The following is a 24,203-nucleotide window of genomic DNA, read 5'->3' as shown; positions in this document are numbered from 1 at the left end:
TACAAAGTCAGTTTTTATTAACCCAACATCTTTTTTCTTCTTTACAAAACCCCATAAAACACCAAATGAGAAAGCCAACCATTCATTGAGACCCCAGAGTATTGTATCTGAAGCCATTCCTTTTCTTTCCTCCACAGTGAATTCATCTTCATTGTACTTGTCATCTGCTCCCTCTTAGGCCAGATGAAGGGCACAGATCAAGAGTGCTTCTCGGCATCTCTGTTTCCAAGGCGACAGTTCCCTGTCCCTGATGACCCCATCTGCAATGGCTGATCGCACACGGACCTTGGCTGGTCTCACATTCATCCGGCAGAACCCGTGTACGTTCTTATAAACAGAAACCTGAGGAACAGATGGAGGAGTTGGCCATGAAACATGCTTGTTATCATGGAGAATGTTTCTCCTCTTTCCAACTTAGTGCCCCAAGCATGGGGGTGGATTGAGCCGAGCAGAAATCCTAGTGACTCAGAAGCTTCCAAGGAAGAAATCAACATATGGCAACCACTGAGGTCACACTTTCCTCCATTGCTTGTACATGGCATTCTTGACATAGGTATAGGGGTGCTGTGTTGCCAAGCACCAGACAAGGAATGGGTTGTGTATTTCTGGATTCTGGCTGACACATACCCAAGCAGCACCACACAGGCACACAGAGTTCTGTGGTTACATGGCAGATGGCGAAGAGAGGCATGACAGAGTGATCAGTGTGTTCGCATCTGTGGAAACTTCCCACCGCTTACTGGTCAGATGATCAATGAGACAGCACATCCTATTATTATTTATAGTGTCTATAAATGTGCATCCTATTATTATTCACGGTGGGTAATCACCCACTCTGTAGCTCAGGAGGTGTGGCCCAGCCGAGACTATGGCTGGTGTCTAACAGCAGAAAGGAGCAGGGCTGGGTGGGTACCTTGATGGCCAACCCTAGGCTTGGCTGTAGTAGCAAAGTGTGACTCCAGGGCACCGAAGTCAGAGATTAGCCTCAGCCAAGTCACACTGATATCTCATCTGTTTTCCACAGTTGCTTCTTTACTCAGCACCACGTCTGCATCTTATGACAACTGTCATTTCCTTCATCTGCCCCTTTCCTATCCTGAAAATGTAAATGCTATGGTTCAGACGGTAAAGAATCTGCCTACAATGCAGGAGAACTGGGTTCTATCCCTGGGTGGGAAAGATCCCCTGGAGTAGGAAATGGCAACCCACTCCAGTATTCTTGCCTGGAGAATCCCATGGACAGAGGAGCCTGGTGGGCTACAGTCCATGGGGTGTCAAAGTATCAAACACGACTGAGCGACTAACACTTTCATTATCCTGAAAATAAATGCGATGTCAGATGCAAAGTCAGCGTTCTGAAATGCACTTGGACAACTGTACCAGCGATGAGTTTAGCAGTTTAAAGCCAGAAACATTGACTATCTCTTAAGTTGGTTGAGAAGCCATGGGGCTTTCCAGGTGGCGGTTGGTAGTGGTAAAGATCCCACCTGCCAATGCCAGAGACATAAGAGACACCGGTTCAGTCCCTGGGTTGGGAAGATCCCCTGGAGAAGGAAATAGCAACTCACTCCAGTATGCTTGCCTGGAGAATCATGGACAGAGGAGCCTGGCGAGCTACAGTCCATGGGGCCGCAAAAGTCAGACACCAGCGAAATGAGGAGGAGAAGCTGTGGGCTGGTGAACTAACTGCACCCCCCAAGCTCCGGGTCTCTCTCACTAGGCTGCAGTCACAGGTCAGCCTGGGCTGAGGTCATCTCCAGGCTCTCCTGGGGGGTGATCTGCTCCCAAGGCCACTCTGATAGTTAAGGGAGGATTCTGCTCTTCATGAGATGTTGGACTGATGCCCTCAGATACAGGTGCCTCCCTCAGTTCCCTGGATGTTGACCTCTCATAGGACAGCCCCCAAGATGGCAGCTGGCTTCCCTCTGAGCAACAAGGGAAAGAAAAGGCAGCAAGACAGAAGCAGCCAGGGTCTTTTTTGTAATCTAACAACATAAGTGGGCTTCTCAGGTGGCACAAGCGGCAAAGAACCCATCTGCCAATGCAAGAGGAATGAGATGCAAGTTCGATCCCTGGGTCAGGAAAGATCCCCTGGAGGAGGGCATGGCACCACACTCCAGTATTCTTGCCTGGAGAATCCCATGGACAGAGGAGCCTAGTGGGCTACAATCCATAGCATCACAAAGAGTTGGACACAACTGAAACGATTCAGCATGCAGCAGAAATGACATTCCACCACTTTTGCCAAATCATCTGTTCACTGAGTCACTCGGTGCCTTCTACACTCAAGGAGAGGGCTTTACACTAGGACACACATACCAGGAGGGGGGGGGTAACTTGGAGCCATCCTAGAAGCTGCCCACCATAACAGTTGGTGCTTTTTGAAAATAATGGATTTCAATCCTCTTTCAAGTAGAAGGGCTTTTGTTGTTGAGTCTCTGTAAGTCATGTCTAACTCTTTGCAACCCCATGGACTACAGCATGCCAGGCTTCTCTGTCCTTCACTGTTTCCCAGAGTTTGCTCAAACTCATGTTCATTGAGTTGGTGATGCCATCCAACCATCTCATCCTCTTTTGCCCCCTTCTCCTCCTGTTCTCAATCTTTCCCAGCATCAGGGTCTTTTCCAATGAGTCAGCCCTTAGACAGGTGGCCAAAGGATTGGAGCTTTATTGGAGAAGGGCTTTAAAAGTAACTAAGTTCACCACATCCTTATCAGAAAACTAATGCATGCTGCTCAGCCAGAGAAGATGAAAACAACAATGACACTGGTATAAACCGCTCTTAGGAAACAACCTTGTGACTTACTTGTAACTAAGGATTTGGCAAAAGTAGTGGGATGTTACCTCTGCTGCGTGCTAAGTCGCTTCATTGGTGTCCAACTCTTTGTGACCCTATGGACTGTAGCCTGCCAGTCTTCTCTGTCCATGGGATTCTCCAGGCAAGAATACTGGAGTGGGTTGTCATGCCCTCCTTGAGGGGATCTTCCTGATCCAGGGATTGAACCCACGTTTCTTATTGCTGTGATAAACCTAGGCAGTGTATTAAAAAGCAGAGACATTACTTTGCTGACAAAGATCCATATAGTCAAAGCTATGGTTTTTCCATTAGTCATGTACAGATATGAGAAAAGTGAAGTCACTCAGTCGTGTCCAATTCTTTTGGACCCCATGGACTGTAGCCTACCAGGCTCCTCGGTCCATGGGATTTTCCAGGCAAGAATACTGGAGTGGGTTGCCATTTCCTTCTCCAGGGGATCTTCCCCACCCAGGGACTGAACCCGGGTCTCCTGCATTGTAGGCAGACGCTTTACCATCTGAGTTACCAAGGAAGTCTAATCCCACAGATATGAGAGTTGGACCGTAAAGAAGGCTGAGCACTGAAGAATTGATGCTTTTGAACTGTGGTGTTGGAGAAGACTCTTGAGAGTCCCTTGGACAGCAGAAGTCAAACCAGTCAATCCTAAAGGAAATTAACCCTGAATATTCATTGGAAGGACTGATGCTGAAGCTCCAATACTTTGGTCACCTGATATGAACAGCCGACTCATTGGGAAAGATCCTGATGCTGGGAAAGATTGAGGGCAAGAAGAGAAGGGGGCGACAGAGGGATGAGATGATTGGATGGCATCACTAAGTCACTGGACATGAGTTTCAGCAAACTCTGGGAGATAGTGATGGACAGGGAAGCCTGGTGTGCTACAGTTCATGGGGTCGTAAAGAGTCGGAGACAACTTACAGACTGAACAACAGTACTACTATAGAACACTTTTTCTTAGAGTTCTACCCTCTTTAAACATAGAGTTCAGCCTACAGGCTGAAGCAATGCTCTTGGTTACCACCAAAATTATCAAGTGACACCGTTAAAGTTTTTTTTTTTCTTTCTTACCTAGCCTAGCCCAGCATCTTCATGTCAGGCGTGGAAACTGCCTGAGAGAGGAAATAACCTGCTGGCGGCTGCACAGCTCAGGGTGGTGTCGGGTCCCAGCTAGGTTTTGGTGAACTTAATGTTGGGTTTAGGGCAGGGCCACTTGCACTCTGAGAGACCTGAAGCACGGCTGGGGATTAAAAAAGCAAGGATGAAAAACAAGGTCAGGGAAGAAAAAAAGTGGAAGAGGAAAAGGAGACGGAGAATTCCAAGAAAGAGAAACAGGATAGCAAGAGTGAGGAAGGAGAAAGACTAAAAGCTTATTCACCGCAGATACCACTGGGGGGCTCCGTGACCTGCCCATGCAGCTGCTCCAACCCACTAAGGTTCTGGTGCAACCATGGAAACAAACAGAACTTTCAGTGCCTCTCTCATTGAAAGGCAGCAGAGTGCAGTGGTTTCGGCTGTGGCCTCTGGAGCCAGAATGCCCAGGCTGGAATCCCAGCTCTGCCACTAGCTTTGTGACCTATGCAAGCTCTAATACTTCACCTCTCTTTCCTCCTTTTCTAAAATGGGAATGATAACAGGACACACTGTTTGGGATGGCCATGGGATTGGTGAAATTAATAAATGTAAAGTCCTTACTATTCTTACTGTAGTGCAGGGCCCAAGCAAAATTCTCTTATCAGCAAGTGATGGGACAGCCAGGCTTATGTTATTCTCAGCCCTCACCTGGGTTTAAGGATGGAGCAAAGCTTGGTATACAGGACAGGGTGAGGCTTAGGGATGGAATAAGGGGTGGCCGTTCAGGTAAGGAGGTGTATTATGTGTATCACTGCAAAAATGAAAGTGATAGTCACTCAGTCATGCTTGACAGTTTGTTACCCGATGGACTGTAGCCCTCTAGGCTGCTCTGTCCATGAATCACTGCAAATATGCAGCCAAATCAGAGTGCCTCATGCATCACCAAACAAACCAAATGGATAGTCTTTTGCCCACTCAGGCATCCTTCTAGTCCTTTTCCATTCCTCTTTTCCTTCATCCTCCCTTCATTTCAGCTCTTCATGTAACAGCTGTTTGGTTCTCCTTGCAGAACTGCAAAGCAGTTGAATAAGCTGGAAATTAAAACTATTGAATATATAATCCTTTTATATTATTACAAGTATTGTGTGTGTGCTCAGTTGTGTCCGACTCTTTGCAACCCCATGGACTGTAGCCCGCCAGGCTCCTCTGTCCATGGGATTCTCCAGGCAAGAATACTGAAGTGGGTTGTCATTTCCTCCTCCAAGGGTCTTCCCTGACCCAGTGATTGAACCCATATCTCTTGTGTCTCCTGCATTGGCAGGCAGATTCTTTACCACTGAGCCACTTGGGAAGCCCATTACAAGTATTATGCAGTATCAGAATTACTTAATTTGTGTTGCCATCACCATGGTTCCCATTTTCTCCAGAACTTTTCACCTCTTCTGTCTTTGTTCTTTTTAGTCAAGTATGTATTTAGTTGACAGACGTCTGGTCACACAATTGCTTTTCAAATAGAAAAGTACCTATTATGTCATAGACACTGTGCAGTGCTTTAAACTGACCCTAACAATAACCTCGAGTATTAAGTGTTGCTATTCTGTTGTAAACTATACTTGGAGAAACTGTCACTTGCCTGAGATTCCTTCCTGTCTTCATTCCTTCAGCATCCCCCAAGTACCAAACAGAAGGACATGAAGGACAACCCAGGACTCTAGGCACTTACTGAGGTGAGGGGGGAAGTGAAGGGGCTGAAGCCCTTTACATAGGTGGGAATGATGAGACAGTGAGATGAGTTACATGATTGTCTGTGGCTCCATTTGTTTGGGTGGGAAATAAGGTCACACAAAATAAGACAGATGATCCACATTAAGAAGTTCAATTTTGTGGAGTCAGACATGCAAACATGTCACTCAAATGAGACTAGTACTATCACAATAAAACACAGGGATTCGGGAAAGACCTCACTGAGGTGCTAGCAACTGAGCAAGGCTCCGAGGAATGAACATGAGTTTTCCAGATGAAAAAATATGGAAGAATATTCTAGATGGAAGAAATCTCACATCCAGAGACTCAGAGTTATGAAAATTCTTTTCATTGGAGATGCATAGCAAAGTTAGGGACAGACTGTGAGGGAGTGTGCCAGAAAGACTGGAGTTCACTTTACAGGCAATAGAGAGCCAGACCAGACTTTTAAGTAAGGGTATCATAGAATCACATTCTTTTTGTTTTTTAAAAAAGAATAATTCAGAGGGGGATTTGGACAATTTACTGAGAGGTGGGAGGTACCCAGGAGGTGGGGTAAGGACCAGGGTCAGAAGAGTGATGGGACTGAGGGAACAACTGTGAAAAGATCCATTAGCCAGAGTTAACAATGTTTCAGGAACAGGAGGTGGGTGTGTGGCTGGAGCACCCTTTGGTGGTGGGAAGAGAGGATGAGTGATGGAGCAGCAGGAGAAAGGAAAGGCTGCTCACTGGCATGCCTGGTGCTGTGGGTTGAAGTGGCAAGTTCACACTGAAGGTAGGGGAGGGAGGGTTGGCGCCTGCAGTAAATGATCAAATGGTCAAGTGAGGTGATGCCTGGTAGTTGGGAAGAAGCCCAGGGAGGCCAGGCTGCAAACCTGTGTAGATTGCTGAGGAGCTTGAGTGTTAGGCTAGGGATCTTGGACATCAGCTAGGATGCAGCTCAGAGCGGGCTCTGGATCCTGAACCTTGCAGCCCGCAGTGTGTTGGCTAAAATACTACTCATTTAGAAAATCGTAACTCTCTTAACCTTGCAAATAATTCTCCATAAATGCTTTCAAATCTGAAAAATAGGCGAATGTGAACTAACCCTGTTCTTTGGGACCAGAAGATCCAATTCCCGCCGGGAACAGACAGCTAAAGCTCCCCTCTTTGGAAAGAAGAGGTGCAAAACAAAAAGACGTCAGTTTCAACCATCCCAAGTGGTGAGTTTCAAAGAAATTAAATGCTTTAAAAGAAGGTGTAGCGGGGGCAGACCACAGACCTCGCACAGAAACCTAAACCCGGGAGAGTGGCATTTCAAAACCACCCATTATTTTCTGGAACATCTTTTGTGGCCAAATTCCAGATCCCAGCTACCCTCGTTCCCGGAACGCTCCCCCCGCCCCCGCTCTCCCCGGGCCCCCACCCCCACCCCGACAGCCACCGCCTCACGCGCTGGCAGGATGACGTGGGTTGGTGGTGGCGCGGCCGCTCAGGTGAGGGGCCACCCAGTCCCGGGAGGCGCTGGCGGCCAGAGCCCATTCGCCACAGCAGCAGCTGGGGCGGGAGGGGAAGGGGAGGGGGAGATCGGAGGGGAGCGGGAGCGCGAGGTGGGGGCGGATCGCGCCGCGGGCCCCGCGGGCGGAGGGAGAGCGGCGCGCGGGGAGGGGCGGGGAGGGCGCATTGGCGGGGGCGCGCGCGGGCGCCGGGCCAGCCCTGCTTCGCCTGGGTCGCCGGCTGACGCGCGCCGCAGTCGGAGCCTGAGCCGCGCGGGCGCAAGGGACGACGCAGGGCTGCCCGGAGGAACAGCTTCGTCGGAGACTGAAGGCACTGGCGCTCGGGGCCGAACGGTGGGCGCGGCGTAAGAAAGTGAGTAGCTCCGTGCGTGGCTGGCAGTGACACTCGGTCCCGCTCGCGGGCGACGGCTGGAACGGAGGAGGTTGCGGGGGGCGGCTGTGTTGTCACCGGGACACCGGAATACCCGGGCTTCCTAGAGCCGCCCCAGCTCTGCCTGAGGCAGGGCCAACCTGGTCACCAACTCCCCCCTTCTCCGGGGCCGGGTGAGGGCCAGGCTGAGATACAGCGGCGTCGGCGGACCCCCCATCACCTCCCCAGACTGTGGCCAACTTGTGCATCCGTGGCCCCCACTTTCCTGGAAGCCCTGTCTGGAGGTGGCTATGGGGGCCTTGGGCCTGGAGAAATTGCTGGAGCCGGCACTGCGGCTTTCTGGGCAGCAAAGCGGAGAGCACGGGCTGTCACGCCGCGGGGCCGGCAGGGCTGGGAGCGCAGGTGCGGAGCCGGCGCGCTCGGGCGTATGCGCGTTCCGGCCCGGGCGGACACAGCTGGGCGTGGGCTTTGTTCGGATGCGCTCACACCTGCGCGGATCCCCGGAGTTCGGGGGCTAGCTGACCTCCACTCTCCCCAGCCTGAAGAGAACTTGGGGAACCAAGGGTGGGGGACAGGAGAGACGCCCGAAAGCAGTAGGGTGGGAGGCTTTCCAAAGGCTTTGTCGGCCCTACAGGTGCGGGTCCCTGGGGCCCCGGCGCCTCGCTTGGCCTCTCGGGGCTGGGACTTGGGGATGGCTCGCCGGGGCTTGAGGTTGACTCAGAAGAGCCCCTTCCCTGCCCAGGCTCCCACCGGTGGGACTTGGCAACAGCTTCGCTCGGGGATGTTGTGTTGAGCTGGCCGTCACCGCCGGCTCGGAGCATCCATCTCCCGGCGAGCGCCATCTGTGCAGCGCACCGCCCCCGGCACTGGGCACGCCGTGCGGGTGGGCGCCGCAGCACGAGAGTCCCCAGCCATACAGCAGCCCAGCCGTTCCCTGCCCGCATCTGCCGGTGCGCAGAGGGGGAACCCGGGTGCCGCTGTGCCAGGAGTCAGGGAGCGCTCATTTCTCCCAGAGCCGTATACTCTGGGCAGCAAGCACCGACGGAGGGTTCTCTCTGGACCCGGAGCCGAGGGGGTTGGGAGGGGTGGAGAGGGGTTAGGTTGGGAAGCAAGCCGCTTCCCTCCCGACCGCCACCCGGCCCGCAGCAGCATCTTCTGTCCCTCGCATGCTCCGGGGGGCCGTTCCTGCGCAGTTGCGAGTGAGAAGGGAGGGCGCCGAGCGCTGGCGAGCCTTTCCCACCCCGCCTCTCTCCTGTCGTTTTCGCTCTAGCAGTTCCAGCCAGAGACTGCATCCAGCGCGCAGCAGTCAGTCCTAAGAGCAAAGTGTTCTTTTCCTTCCCGATCCCGGGTGGTTAAGGCGCAGAGGTGCAGCTATGAGGGACGGGACCTCTCCTCGCCCCAGGCGCTAGCGAGAAGAGATGGAGGAGAGAGTCATGGGGCAGAAGACAGTTCTGCATCAGTAGCTCCCCCTGGGGCTCTCCAGGAAGGAACACAGCAGCCACTGGATACAAACGTATGGAAGGAGGTTGGGCTACTTTGGTTCGCACTGCTTTATGCTAACCGTGCCCTGTTATTAAAATATTGTAATAATATCTTACTAGTAAATGAGACCTGCCAGAAGTACTGAAGTGGATTTAGGCAATTGGATACTTTCATCTTTACCGGTAATGAGAGTCTGAGCGCGCATCAGAGGTGTGGGGCGCTGTGCATGTTACATGTATCTATCATCTCAATTTTCACAGCAGCCACATGTTAAAAATTAGGAGACTGGAGACAGGTCAAGTAACTTTCCCAAGGCCACATAGCTAGGAAGTGAGGAAGCAAGGATTAGCTTTTTGCCCATCCAGGACTGAAAATGTGGCCTTTTGGAACCTTGTTTAGGGGAAGCCTAAAATCACCCAGTGTTCAAAATCAGGGACATATTGTAAGCCCATTTAATTCTGGCCCCTGCAGACCTCACAGTAGCAGTCAATATTGTAATTCAGTTAATTGTACTGTGGAATAGCCTTTTTACTGCACTGTATTGCCCCTCAATTCCTTTACATGTTCCTTTATTTCTCTTAGCTTTTAAGTACTTGGCTGTTAACCCACAATCCAACTAGTTACAGTCACTGGACTGTTCTTAGTGACTATGGCCCCTTGCGATTCCAGAGAGGCTGAGAGGTTCCTGGCATATCAGAATTTTTGAGAAAACTTCTTTTTCTTTTTTGAAAAAAAGGCGAACGTTTCCATTTGGCATACATACATTTCTATTTCAGGTCCCCAGCCTTGAATCTTTTGACTCTGGCAGTTTTCCTCCTCAAATTGGATGTTGATTTTGAATAAGACCCTAGTATAGAATCTTAGGAAAGCGTTAGCTATCCTATGTGTATGACTGGGACACATTTATAAAGATGCTCCTTGTTGACTGAAAGAAACAAGAATTTGAAGGAAAGTGAAATCAGCTCTTCCTGGAATAGCTTTTAGGATGATTGTAATTGACTGACCAATTGGAAAAATGAATTCATTTTGCTTTCTTAATCCTACTGACGCATGGTCTTTTTTCAATTTGCCTTTTACTTTGTTACAGGAAAGTTGCTAAACGTTTCAGGCAATTCAGGAATTTCAGAGCTGTAAGGAACACTGTTCCTTAACCTTTGGGTTTCCAGATGAATACAGTGGGGCTCAGAGAGGTCACCCAGCCAACTAACACAGGGTAGTGGTGAGGTCTTTGGGCTGTAGGCCAGTCTGTTTACAATGCATCATGTTTGTTACTGCAGTAGGGACAGTAAATGAAAAGCAAAGTCATCTTTGGAAATGATACTTCCGGTGAGGCTGATGTGAGACTGCGTTGGGTGTGAGTGCTTCAGGAGGGTGAGAGGATGCTAAGAATGGGTACACTTGGGCTGTAGAAAATGCCCTTAAGAATCATTTCAAATAATTCTTTCATGTAGGATAGTTTTCCTTGTATGAGCAGTTGAGTATAAATAGAACCTGTGGATATGATGTAGTGCATGTACAAGGGAGCTATTTAATGGCCCCCCTCATGAAGCTTTTCTCATAAAGAGATACTTTCATTCATTCGTTCATTTATTCACATTTACTGAGTGCGTGGCCTACTGTCCTAAGCATTGGGGATGCAGTGTTGAGTAAAGCAGAGCTCTTGCCCTCAGGGAAACTAATACTGGTTTTTATCATTTATGGCTGCAGACTTACACAGATTTTTTTCCCACGTATCATAATATACAATTTGATAAACTTGCATAGACTGAATACACAGTGTAACTGTGTTCAAATCAAGGAACACAACTTCATGAAGGTCCAAGAAAGCCCTCTTGTGGCTCCTACCGGTCATTACGTTGCCCTAAGGGTAACCACCAAGACATCAGGCTTTTAATCCCTGATTTTCTCACCGTGAAATCAGAAGGTCTTTGTCTTAGTTAGCTTGGGCTGCTGTACAAAGCACATTGATTGGGAAGCTTATAAACAGACATTTATGCTCTTATAAATGTTCTAGACTCTAGAAGTCTGAGACCAGGGTGTCAGCCTAAGTTCTGGTGAGAGCTCTCTTCCAGGCTGGCAGATGGCTCCCTGTGCCCGCATATACCCTTTCCTCAGACTGTACCTATGAAGAGTTCCCCCTCTTCCTCTCCTATAAGGCCGTGGAACCTATTGGATTAGTACCCCACCCATATCATCTCATTTCACCTTGTGGCTTAGCCTCTAAGTCATGTCCAGCTCTTTGCAACTCCACGGACTGTAGCCCACCAGGCTCCTCTGTCCATGGGATTTTCCAGGCAAGAATACTGGAGTGGGTTGCCATTTTCTTCTCCAGGGGATCTTCCAGACCCAGGGATCGAACCTGGATCTTCTGTGCTGCAAGCAATCTCCTACATTGCAGGAGGATTCTTTACCCACTGAGCTACCAAAGACGCCCCATTTCACCTTAATGACTTCCTAAAAGTGCTCTGTCTCCAAATACAGTCACATCAAGCATCAGGGCTTCAACAGATGGATTTGGGGGCCACGGTTCAGTCCATAACTGTCTGGATTTGCTGCCTCTGCCAGCAGCCTTTAGAGTCTCATCCCCATTTCCAAAGAACGTTTCCCATCTGAGAAGCATGGTAACCCGTAGCAAATTCAACTAGAATATGGAGCTCCTTGGGTATTCTTTTATAGGACATTTTGTTTGTATCCAAAGACTGCTTGAGGTCAGCCTTCAAATACTATATGTGTGTGTGTTAGTCGCTCAGTCATGTTGGACTCTATGCAACCCCATGGACTGTAGCCCGCCAGGCTTCTCTGTCCATGGGGATTCCCAGGCAAGAATACTGGAGTGGGTTGCCATTCCCTTCTCTAGGGGATCTTCCCAATCCAGGGACTGAACCTGGGTCTCTTGCATTGCAGATTCTTTACTAATCTGAATTACCAGGGCTGAGATGGTTGGGAATGATTGGAATTTACAAAATACATTTAGAAGTACCTTTGCTTTTATGTTTCATGCTTCCCCCATCTCAAGGAACCCAGAACTTTCCTTCCAGGTGAGGACCTAGGAGAAGGCAGGGCTCTACTAGCTTCCAGAGATGCTAGGGGCAAGAATCCAGTGGCACATTTTATTTAACTCTTTGTCCACCCAGGAAAATGAAAAGCCCCTTTAGTTTGAAAGAGTCTTTATTGGCATCAAAGGCTAGAGTTACCAAGAAAAGAAAATATGCCACAAGGAACGGATGAATGTTGATTTCCCCTCTCAAAATATGAAGGAGAGGGCTGCATGGAGAAAATATGGGAGTGGCTCTGCCTCCAGTTTTAGCAGCGCTAACATGTTCAATATCAGGTTGTCTTTAAATGGGGAGAGCAAATGCAAGATATTTGTAGAAAACGTGAATTTATTTGCTGTTACTTTTTTGTTGTGGTGTTTATATATATTTAACATAAAATCTACTGTTTTAACAATTTTTGACTGTGGGGGCTCAGTGGCATCAGTCAGTTCACATTGCTGTGCAGCTGTCTGTGGTGTGACGTGCTGAGTCACTTCAGTCGTGTCTGACTCTTTGCGACCCCATGGACTGTCGCCCGCCAGGCTCCTCTGTCCATGGAATTCTCCAGACAAGAATACTGGAGGGCTTACCATGCCCTCCTCCAGAGGGTCTTCCTGACCCAGGGATCGAACCTGTGTTTCTTATGTCCCCTGCCTTGGCAGGTGGGTTCTCTACCACTAGCACCATCACCCCTGTCCATCTCCAGAACTTTTCTCATCTTCCCAAACTGAAACTCTGTGTCCATTAAACCAGTAACTCACTGTGCCCCCACCAGCTCTTACTGAATAGCATTCTACTACCTGTCTTTGCACTGGACGCCCCGACTACCTCATGAGTGGAATCATACAGTATCTGTACTTTCTCTACTGGCTTAAGTCACTTAGCATAATGTCTTCAAGGCTCATCCATGTGTCAGAATTTCCTACCTTTTTAAAAACTGAATAATATTCCGTTGTATGGACACACTGTGTTTTTTTAAATATATCTGTCAATGAACCATTGGCCGCTTGCATGTTTTGGCTATTGTAAATAATACTGCCATGAACATGGGTGTATAGATCTATCTTTTCAAATCACTGCCTTCAGTTCTTTTGGGTATATATTCAGGAGTAAGATTGCTCAGTCGTGTGGTAGTTCTACTTTAATTTTTTGAAGAACCACTGTTTTCCATGGCAGCTGTTTTACATTTTACATTTCCAGGAGCAGCGCACAAGAGTTCAGTATTTCTGCATCTTCACCAACACATACATTCTCTTTTCTTGATACTAGCCAACCTATGGGTATAAAGAACTATAACTGTTACTTTTGAAAGGCATAAGTTAATATAACATGTATTATGAATAAGGCACTCACAGTGTTTTATAACTTAATGGTTTATTTTTATCAATAAGGAAATGTGTGGTTCCTACCAAGTGTTAATTGACCCTATACTTTGTGCAGAGCATGAAATGGATGTTGTGGTATATGTGTCTTAGTCCAGGAGAAACCAGCCTTGGAGACACACATTCATGTGATTTTTTTTTTAAATGCTGAATTAGAGTATCATACATCTATAGTTCTCTTGTCCTAAGTGATTTTGCTCTGAGGTTAGATTCCATGTTGGGCTTCCCCTGTGGCTCAGCTGGTAAAGAATCCACCTGCAATGCAGGAGACCTGGGTTCAATCCCTAGGTTGGGAAGACCCCCTGGAGAAAGGAAAGACTACCCACTCCAGTGTTCTGGCCTGGAAAATTCCATGGAGTTGCAAAGAGTCAGACACGACTGAGCAACTTTCCCTTAAATTCCATATTAGTATGCTTTTATTTTACTAAAAATTTTGACACCATTATTTTAACCCAGATGAAGAGCACATTCGCCTCATATCTGGAAGCAGAAAGACAGTACACTGACTATTTAGAGATGTGCCTGAGTTGTCAATTACAAGTCTGTATTAGGCATTTCTCCCCACCTCAGACTCTTCAAAGATGACAGAGTAAACTGTCACCACCCAATTATAATTGCATAGCTGAGCTAATAAGAAAGATGTGGTATCAATGTCATTGACCTATTTTATTGGCCTACAAGCTTGAAATTTCAAGTGAGAAAACGGTAATTTTTAAAAGTATGATACAGGGTTTCCCTCAAGTGACTGAAAAGCTACCGAATATAAGAAGTGCCAGACAAAGACAGAAATATAGATCAATGGAACAAAATAGAAAGCCCAGAGATGAATCCATGCACCTATAGACACCTTATCTTTGACAAAGGAGCCAAAAATATACAATGGAGAAAAGACAATCTCTTTAACAAGTGGTGCTGGGAAAACTGATCAACCACTTGTAAAAGAATGAAACTAGAACACTTTCTAACACCATACACAAAAATAAACTCAAAATGGATTAAAGATCTAAATATAAAACCAGAAACTATAAAATTCCTAGAGGAAAAACATAGGCAGAACACTCTCTGATGTAAATCACAGCAAGATCCTCTATGATTTGCCTCCCAGAGTAATGGAAATAAAAGCAAAAATAAACAAATGGGACCTAATTAAACCTAAAAGCTTTTGCATAATGAAGGAAACTGTAAGCAAGGTGAAAAGACAGCCTTCAGAATGTGAGAAAATAATAGCAAACGAAGCAACTGACAAAGAATTAACCTCAAAAATATACAGACAGCTCATGCAGCTCAATACCAGAAAAATAAACGACCCAATCAAAAATTGGGCCAAAGAACTAAATAGACATTTCTACAAAAAAGACATACAGATGGCTAACAAACACATGAAAAGATGCTCAACATCACTCATTATCAGAGAAATGCAAATCAAAACCACACTGAAGTACCATCTCACGCTGGTCAGGATGGCTGCCATCAAAAAGTCTACAAACAATAAATGCTAGAGAGGGTGTGTAGGAAAGGGAACCCTCTTACACTGTTGGTGGGAATGCAAACTAGTACAGCCACTATGGAGAACGGTGTGGAGATTCCTTAAAAAATTGGAAATAGAATTACCATGTGAAGTGAAGTGAAGTTGTTCAGTCGTGTCCGACTCTTTGTGATCCCATGGACTGTAGCCTACCAGACTCCTCCATCCATGGGATTTTCCAGGCAATGGTACTGGTGTGGGTTGCCATTTCCTTCTCCAGGGGATCTTCCTGACCCACGGATCGAACTCGGGTCTCCCACATCGTAGACAGACGCTTTACCGTCTGAGCCACCACGAAGTCCAAATTGCCATACGACCCAGCAATCCCACTGCTGGGCATACACACCAAGGAAACCAGAATTGAAAGAGACACGTGTACTCCAGTGTTCATCACAGCACTGTTTGCAATAGCCAGGACATGGAAGCAACCTAGATGTCCATCGGCAGACGAATGGATAAGAAAGCTGTGGTGCATATACACAAGGGAATATTACTCAACTATTAAAACGAATGCATTTGAGTTGGTTCTAATGAGGTGGATGAAACTGGAGCCTATTATACAGAGTGAAGTAAGTCAGAAAGAAAAACACCAATACAGTCTATTAACGCATATATATGGAATTTAGAAAGATGGTAACGACAACCCTATATGCAAGACAGCAAAGGAGACACAGATATAAAGAACAGACTTTTGGACTTTGTGGGAGAAGGCGAGGGTGGGATGATTTGAGAGAATAGCATTGAAACATGTATATTAACATTCATGAAATAGATGACCAGTCCAAGTTTGTTGCATGAAACAGGGCATCAAAGCCGGTGCACTGGGACAACCCAGAGGGATGGGATGGGGAGGGAGGTGGGAGCGGGGTTCGGGATGGGGGACACAGGTATACCCATGGCTGATTCATGTCAATGTATGGCAAAAACCACCACAAAACTGTAAAATAATTAGCCTCCAATTAAAATAAATAAATTAATTTAAAAAAAAGAAGTGCCAGTGATAAAGGGAATAAACCTACAAATGCTCGTCTACTCCACATGCTGTTCAAATGGCTTATTCAGTTTAAAAACAGGAATGACAAACAAATCTTACCCTGTCTTAGTTGTTTCCTGATTATCCTCCATATTGTTCCCTGATAAAGTGTTGTTTAATTCACATGAAAGTGAAAATGAAACATTACTACCCAGTGAAAATGATACTTTAAAACTTTCTTCTTGGGACTTCCCAGGTGGTCCAGTGGTTAAGAATCTGCCTTTTAATGCAAAGGATGCAGGTTCGATCCCTAGTTTGGGAACTAAGGTCCCACATGCTATGGGACAGCTAAGCCCATGTGCTTCAACTAAGACCCAATGCCACCAAATAAATAAATAAAAATTAAAAAATAAAATAAGAATTAAAAAAAATCTTATTAAATGATAGGAAGGGCTGGAAAGAATATTTTGAGTTTACATCCATATTCATATGTGTATTTGAATTTTCTGATGTGCATGGTGTATTGGTTCAAAATCCTCTGGAATCAAGAAAATAGATTCCCAAGGCCATCTGAGGGAATCCTGTAGGAGGTCTTCAACTGTGTAATATGCAGTGAATTTGATTTATCTTTCTCAAGTGGGCTGAGAGCATTCAAAAAATTCAGTAGATGTATTCAACGCGGACTGATCGTTTCTCCAAATTTCAACTTTAAAGCTAATTTCATGCCACTTTTCAGTGCTCTTGGCATTTGAATGGTATGATTTGCAGCATACATTTTGGACGAACATTCCAAACTCCTGTTAAACACCGCTAACAGATTCTCTCTCAAGGGAAAGGGAAGGGGAAATGTACTAATCTTCCATTCGTTATGCCTTTAAGGTAAAAATGGACTGTCGAAAGGGTTTCGTCCTGGAGCTTTTGGGTCTTTGAGGAAGGATGGCTGGAGCTGGTGCACTGCTGCCTTCCAAAGCCTTGTGCGGCTTTTCAGTCCCTCACCTCAATAGGGAGCTGAAAGGACAAAAGTGAACAAAGGAGGTCTGTTTTGCCTGCCCCACTTGCTGGGCTGTTGTCTTGGCCCTTTTCAGCGAAGGAGGGGCGGGGGGAGCTGGGTCAAAGTTGAAGAACACTGAAAAGGAATTCAAGCTTCATGTTGAAGTTTGAATTATAGCTTCAGTTAGAGTGCCGAGTAGATTAGTTTGAATTGAAATTTTTGAATCTGGGGAAGCTTAAGTGACAGATGGTGCTGGAACCACATCCAGAGAGCTAGATGTTGAGTGCTGAAGCTAGGCACTCGGTAAACATCTAGTTAACTGACAAAAGTTTTCAAACTGTAGGAAGTTCAGTTTGATGTTGTGTGCCCCATTAACACGCTGGGCTGAGTGAATTAGGGGAGGCCCCTGCGTCTGGCATACACTCAGATGCGCTGGTCCTCCACTAATTGCATTGCAAATACTCTTCTGGCTGTCCTGCTCCTTCCCTGCTAGGCTCCAGTGAAATAAACTCAGAAATGCCCAATCAGCGTCCCTTGTAAAATCTCATTACAGTGTTTTGGTATTGATTGTTGTAGTATATGACAAGATAAATCTGGCCTAAATATTGACTATTCAGTGCTGTTTCCTATATGAGTGTATTTATGCAGAGTGATTTCAGCTTTCTGCTTCTTGTAGGAGTCCATCACCATTATAGGTTCTATTGAAGTTTTTCACACAGTACATGGTTTCCTCATTCAGTTTGGTCAGGAGCATCTGATTTAGAATATTTCTGAAGGAGAAGTCAGCTGTGTATATAACTAGAATAATAATATAGCTACTGGGAAGTCGGGGTTATTGAAAGGAAATAATTTGGGGATAATTTGTGGTTTTTAAAATTTTTTATTTTATATTATAGTTGATTCATAATGTGTTAGTTTCAAGTGTACAGCAAAATGATTCAATTATACATGTATCTATTCTTTTCCAAATTCTTTTCCCATTTAGACTCTTACAGAGTACTGAGCACAGAGTTTCCTGTGACCATTTAAATGACTTGATGATAGTCTTGTTCTGATGGTTAGTAGCATGATAGTGAAAAGCCTTTTTATATACATTTAATACATTCAAATGAATAGTTCTATTGTTAGCAAAATAATGATGAAATGATGATAATATGAACAAAACAGTAAAATAAAAATTTAGAGGTAATTAATAGTGTAGTATAAATAAAAGTGAATTGACTTCAGATTTGATTATATAACTTAAACCACATGTTGTATTTTACATAAATCATGATATATACTTTGTATGTATCATATTAATAGATTTTAAGGTAACTTGCATTTTCATAGTTGGTTAGGGTTTAAAAACTCCATGGCTCTGTATGTTTCTAGTAACAGTTACTGTGGTGCAAAATCATAGTGGAAGGTATAATACATTAAGGGCTTATTGCTGTCCTTGGGCTCTGAAAGGACTCGTTAAACAGCAGGGAGGGTGGGAATTTGCGGTCAGATTTATTTGCTTAGACTGGGATTGGAAAAGGTGAGATTAGCCAGTGTGAAGGATTCAAATGGAAGGAAGGCTCAGGTGAGTATTGTGACATCCCAGAGAAGTGTCCTCTGGCAGAAGGAGCAAGAGACATTTTAGGTAACGAGGAGAGAGTGAAAGAGTGATGGAAAGATAATAATTTATTAATAAAATCTGAAAAGAGAAAGGGAGGAGAATAAAAATGTTGGTGGTCATGTCAATGTATGGCAAAAACTATTACAATATTGTAAAGTAATTAGCCCCCAACTAAAATAAATAAATTTATTAAAAAATAAATAAATAAATAAATAAACCACACACAAAAAAAAAATGTTGGTGGCAATTGCTTGGCTAATGGAGACTAGTCTCCGTGGCATCCAATACCAAATATATTAAAAAAATTTTTTATTTAAATATAGCTGATTTACAGTGTTGTGTTAGTTTCAGGTATGTAGCAAAGTGATTCATATATATATATATTTATATTCTTTTCCATTATATATTATTACAAGATATCGAGTATGATTCCCTATGCTATACATTAGGTCCTTGCTGTTTGCCTGTTTTATACATAGTGGTGTTATATGTTGATCCCAAACTCTTGATTTATCCATCCCTTCTTTTCTAAATATTTTAAAAAGATTTTATTTTGGCACTTTAGGTTACTGAAGTAACTTGGCATCAGAAAATAGAAATAGCTCATAGGTCACTCTGCAAAACAAAAACCGATAGTACATTATTTATTTGGGGAAAAAAAGGCATTGAACAGAATTCACCATGAGTCAAAAGGTTAGTTCTTTCAGCATAACACAGTTAAATTGTTGGTGAGATCATCTCTTCTCTCCAGCTATTTGTTCCTCTATATACAGATGGCTCCAGCTAGAGAAAATTATATATATGAAAATGGGAACTTGCCAAGCAGATTTGGGGTGATTATTCAGGTTAAACAGATTCTTCACTTTGCACAAGGATAATGTAATGAGTGTGTGTGTGTGAGTCACTCAGTCCTGTCCAACTCTGTGTGACCCCATGGACTGTAGCCTGCTAGGCCCCTCTATCCAGGGGATTCTCCAGGTAAGAATACTGGAGTGGATTTGTTCCTATCAAAGTTGAATTCAGAAATAGTTTTTCAAGACTATCTAAAAAGTAGAAGAATAAAGAACATGATAGATACTAATACCAAGTGAAACTCAAGCAAATAAGGCTAAATAAAAATCAGTGAAGAGGTGGACAGGTGGTAGGTGAGGGGAACTACCTCGATTGTATGAGAATATTTGATATTTGCTCTAGATAACATTGCGAGGCCAATTCTCTCATGAAAAGGAAAGCTGATAACAAAATAGTCATCCAGATAACCCAGGCATTTTTGGTTTTGCTCATAATAGAATTCTGTCAGCTTTCCCCAGTCTTCTAAGCATGGAAACCCAGTGCTCTGTTCCACTAGGAACCTCAGCTACATTTCTCATGCATGGTAATGTATATGCACAAGCCCCCACATGCATTGATGAATGAATGAATGTAAGAATAAATAACTGAATCCATGAATGTTGCAAAATGTTAAGTGGATCTTTGGTTGGAGAAAATTAGGGGGATTTTGTCCCCCGCCCTGTTTCAGGACATAAACAACGAAGTCTAGACCATGGAAAATCCCACATTCATAATTTCATGCCTGGATTCTGTATGATTATAATTTGTTTCATGGATCTCAATTAGACACTTGAGCAGGCAGGTGAAATCACTCCATCCAGAAGGGTACCATTTTTGAATTGCCACTGTGGAGCCCTAAATGACATCCTTGTGACCTAAAGAGTTCCTCTGTAATTTTCTACCTTTTCTGGCAGCTGGAGATTCCAGATTTGCACAAGGCTTTCCTTCCCTTCACTGTCTGAAGCTGGTGCTCGCCGTTTCTCTCCAGAGGTCTCTGGTGGTCTCTGCTTGCTGATTGAGCTGAAGCACTTCTTGAGATTGTTTTTCACCCTCTGAACTGGAAGAAATCAGAAGTGAGGCATACAGTACTGAAATGCAAAGTGGAAAAAGGCTAGGGTGGGAAACAGATCAGGAGAGCTCAGGCTGCAGCTTTAAAAATAGAACTTTCTCCTTTGGGGTTGGCTATTGAGTACTCCTATCTGTACTTTCCTTTGTATTCCAACTCAATAAGATGTGAGTTGAGTTACAGCATGGTCTTTCCCAACTAGTTAGTGGATTTTAGTGAGTGAGTGGGTTCAAATCCATGGGTCCACTTTTGAGAGATGCTGGAGTGAATTTTTTTCTTGAATTTTGGGAAGTACTGGACTACTCTGCATAGTCTTAAGAAATGTTGCTTGATTTTGGATAAGTTGTTTAATTACTTAATTTCCTTTATCTGGAAAAGGAAGATAAACCACATCAATTTTCTCATCATGAACCCTACCTCATGAGAGTATGTCAGTAGGACCGATGATGATGAAACTGAAAGTGATAAAAGACAAATCTGTGTTCTTATTAACTAGAATGTGCCAGCTGTTTTATTCACTATAATATTTTACCAGATTTTCTTCAGAGTTATCTATGTATCAAACAACTATGTCTGCTTGATTTGGAATAAATGAAGTGGTCTCATGCTGCAGTCTGTGGGCTTGGCACCCTTTTTGGTGCTTCATGGTGGGACTGTTTTCAAAACATAAGCTATATTCTTAACTTCAACAAACGATAATATACCTGTGAAAGTCAGACTGAGTCAATATGATAAAAAGGGTTTAAATTCAGCAAATACATTTTTCCAATTGTATTTAATGTCATCATAGTCTTTTGAAAGCTGTGTTTTATTCCAAGCCTTATTCTATTCATATTTTTCAAGAGGACAATCAGTAATTTTTTGTGTTGGCCATGACTAACTAGCAATACCACAAATCAATAAAGCATGAAACCATTTTAATAAATTCATCCCACTCACAAACTGCACGTGCTTAGGGGTTTGATATAGAGATATATACAATGAGGTTTGTGAACAGGTTTCTCTGTATATCATTGTTTGTATTTACTTTGTGCCTTTGCACCTCAGACAAGACATAGATGCTTAAAAATAATAGCCATATAAGCACTATGGAAAACAATATGGAGGTTCCTCAGAAAATTAAAACTAGAAGACCATATGATCCAGCAATTCCACTTCTGGGTATTTATCCAAAGGAAATGAAAATAGAATCTCGAAGGGGTATCTGCACCCCCATGTTTATTGCAGAATTATTCATAATAGCCAAGAAATGGAAACTACCTGTCCATCAATAGTTGAATGGATAAAGAAGATGTGGTATTAATATATATACACATGGAATATTACTCAGCCATGAAGGAAATCCTGCCATTTGTGATAGCATGGATGAATCTGAAGGACATTATGCTAAATGAAATAAGCCAGACAGAGAAAGACAGATACTGCATGATATGACTTATATGTAGAATCTTTAAAAAAAAAAGAGTTAGACTCAGACAGAGTACAAAAGTGGTTGCCAGGGGCTGAGGGTGGGGGATATAGGGAGAGATTAATGAAAGGGAACAGCCTTTCAGCTGAAAGACAAATAGAATCTGAGGATCTAATGTATAACATGCTGACTGTAGTTGATAATACTGCATTGTTTCTAAGAGAGTAGAAGTTATATGTTCTCACACACAAGGAAATATGTGAGGTGATAGGTATGTTAATTACCTAGATGGGAGAAATCCTTTCACAATATATACATGTATCAAATGACCACAATGCACACTTAAATATCTCACAATTTTATTTGTCAGTTATACCTCAGTAAAGCCTAAAAACAGTAGTCCTCAGTGAGCTGAAATGGGAGCTTTAGAAATGGGAACATGTTCTGGGTCAAGGATGCACCCCAGATTCATGTGCTGAAGTCCTGACTCTTAGTATCTCAGAATGTGACCTTATTTGAAGATGGGATCATTACAGTTAAAATGAGATCATTAGAGTGAGTCCTAATTCAATGAGTAGTGTCTTTATAAGAAGAGGAAATTTGGAGGCAGGTACAATGGGAGAAAGCTTTGTAGATATGAAATCAGAGACCTTACAAGCAGAGGAATACCAGATATTGCAGCAAAGCACCAGAAGCCAGGTGGATGCATGGAGCATACTCTTTTCCACAGCCGTCAGAAAGAATCAACCCTGCTGACATCTTGATCTTGAATTTCTAGCCTTCAGAGCTGTGAGACTGTAAATGTCTGTCATTGAAGCCACCCAGCATGTGACTTTGTGACAGAGCTCTAGGAAACCAATATAGAATGTGATAGTACAGTCACCTGTTTCTAAGTCTATCCCTTACAAATAAGAAGGGGTGAAAATATAGCCCCTGTCCATCTCTAGGTCTGTATGTATGGACATACATCTATACCTATCAGAGTCTACTTCATATACCAAAGAGCTGTTCAGTCGCTCAGTTGTGTCCACTCTTTGGGACCCCATGGACTGCAGCACACAGGCTTCCCTGTCCATCACCAACTCCCGGAGCTTGCTCAAACTTATGTCCATTGAGTCGGTGATGCCATCCAACCATCTCATCCTCTGTCATCCCCTTCTCCTCCTGCCTTCAATCTTTCCCAGCATCAGGGTCTTTTCCAGTGAATCAGCTCTTTGCATCATGTGGCCAGAGTATTGAATTTCAGCTTCAGCATCAGTCCTTCCAATGAATATTCAGGGTTGTTTTCCTTTAGGATGGACTGATTTGACCTCCTTGTGCTGTCCAAGGGACTCTCAAGAATCTTCTCCAACACCACAGTTCAAGAGCATCAATACCAAGGAGTATGTGTATAGAAAGCACAGGAATACTGGGAGTAGTGGGAGAGAATTCATTTGATTAACTGGACAAATGTGAAGTTGGTGGTTTAACCAGTGGATTACTCTTTTTGAGTGTAATCGGGTTGTCTCCAACTTGGCTGCCTTTCTCGTGTAAATTGTCATCTCTTGAAAACTTCAGGGGGCATATTTTGTGGAAATCTCTGCAGGTACCCTGGCTGCTCCTTGCTGATTGGGATGAATCTCTTGACTTGAAAAACAGTGTGGTGGCTGACATTTCCTGCTGCTGAGGAAAACAAAGGTGTGACTGAGCTGCCAGTCTGCCTCAGTGGGCATGCTGCTTTAGCAGGACAGGTGAAGAGTGGCCCTGTGGAGAATTCTCCAGCTAACTATCATTAGGCAGCACTTCTGTCTAGTTGAGGAAGCAGGATGGCCAAGCACTTTTAATCAACTTGAAATGAACTGGCAACTCCGAAGTCCTTAATGATGTCTGTCCACTTGCTGTGAATTCTTCACTTTCACCAGCACTAGTCTTGTCTGTCTTGGATGGTAAGTGCCTTCATGGCATTCATGCGTGCTCTGTCATGTCTGACTCTTTGCAACCCCATGGACTGTAGCTGGCCATGCTCCTCTGTCCATGAGATTTCCCAGGCAAAAATACTGGAGTGGATTGCCATTTCTTTCTTCAGGGTATCTTCCAGACCCAGGGATTGAACCCACTTGTCTGGCATCTCCTGCGTTGGCTGGCAGATTCTTTACCACTGCACCAACTGGGAAAGCCTCCTTCATGGCGGTGACCCTAATTATTAGTGCCATATGTATGGCATTTAATGAACTGCCTCATTCATAGAAGGGCCCACTTGTTTCAGATCATATCAGTGAGATGATTTTGGAGGAGGGTTCTTGGGATGAGCACCAAGGACTTTAAAACCTCTGAGTTTGTGAGATTCAGGAATTTCATTTTAATATGTAAATTATTTGCCAATTTGCAGTCTCCTTCTGGAGTCAGGAAAGGCTAGTGAAAACTTGTAGT

At 44.5% G+C, this 24,203-nt stretch overlaps 1 protein-coding gene and 1 long non-coding RNA gene across 3 annotated transcripts in view; one reads left to right on the top strand and one right to left on the bottom strand.

Moving 5' to 3' along the window:
- LOC145524186 (uncharacterized) lies at positions 1-4,257 on the bottom strand. Of its 2 annotated transcripts, none has more exons than XR_014067278.1 (3): positions 4,194-4,257; positions 3,887-4,055; positions 1-342 (listed from the first exon to the last, which is right to left on the bottom strand). It is a non-coding gene; the product is annotated as an uncharacterized LOC145524186 (long non-coding RNA). The 2 variants fall into 2 exon arrangements; XR_014067279.1 differs by lacking the exon at positions 1-342 and adding an exon at positions 2,845-3,030.
- Positions 4,258-4,377: 120 nt separating this feature from the next.
- Positions 4,378-24,203, top strand: part of NRCAM (neuronal cell adhesion molecule) — a 320,682-nt gene continuing 300,856 nt past the window's right edge. The window contains 3 exon segments of the mRNA XM_081535995.1: positions 4,378-4,497; positions 5,554-5,616; positions 6,704-6,834. The gene's annotated coding sequence lies outside the window, so the exon portion shown is untranslated.

Source organism: Giraffa tippelskirchi, chromosome 10, assembly GCF_054371585.1.
Source record: "Giraffa tippelskirchi isolate mGirTip1 chromosome 10, T2T-mGirTip1v1.2.pri, whole genome shotgun sequence".
In the NCBI taxonomy this organism is placed as follows: domain Eukaryota; kingdom Metazoa; phylum Chordata; class Mammalia; order Artiodactyla; family Giraffidae; genus Giraffa; species Giraffa tippelskirchi.
This window is presented reverse-complemented; position numbering and strand designations above follow the sequence as displayed.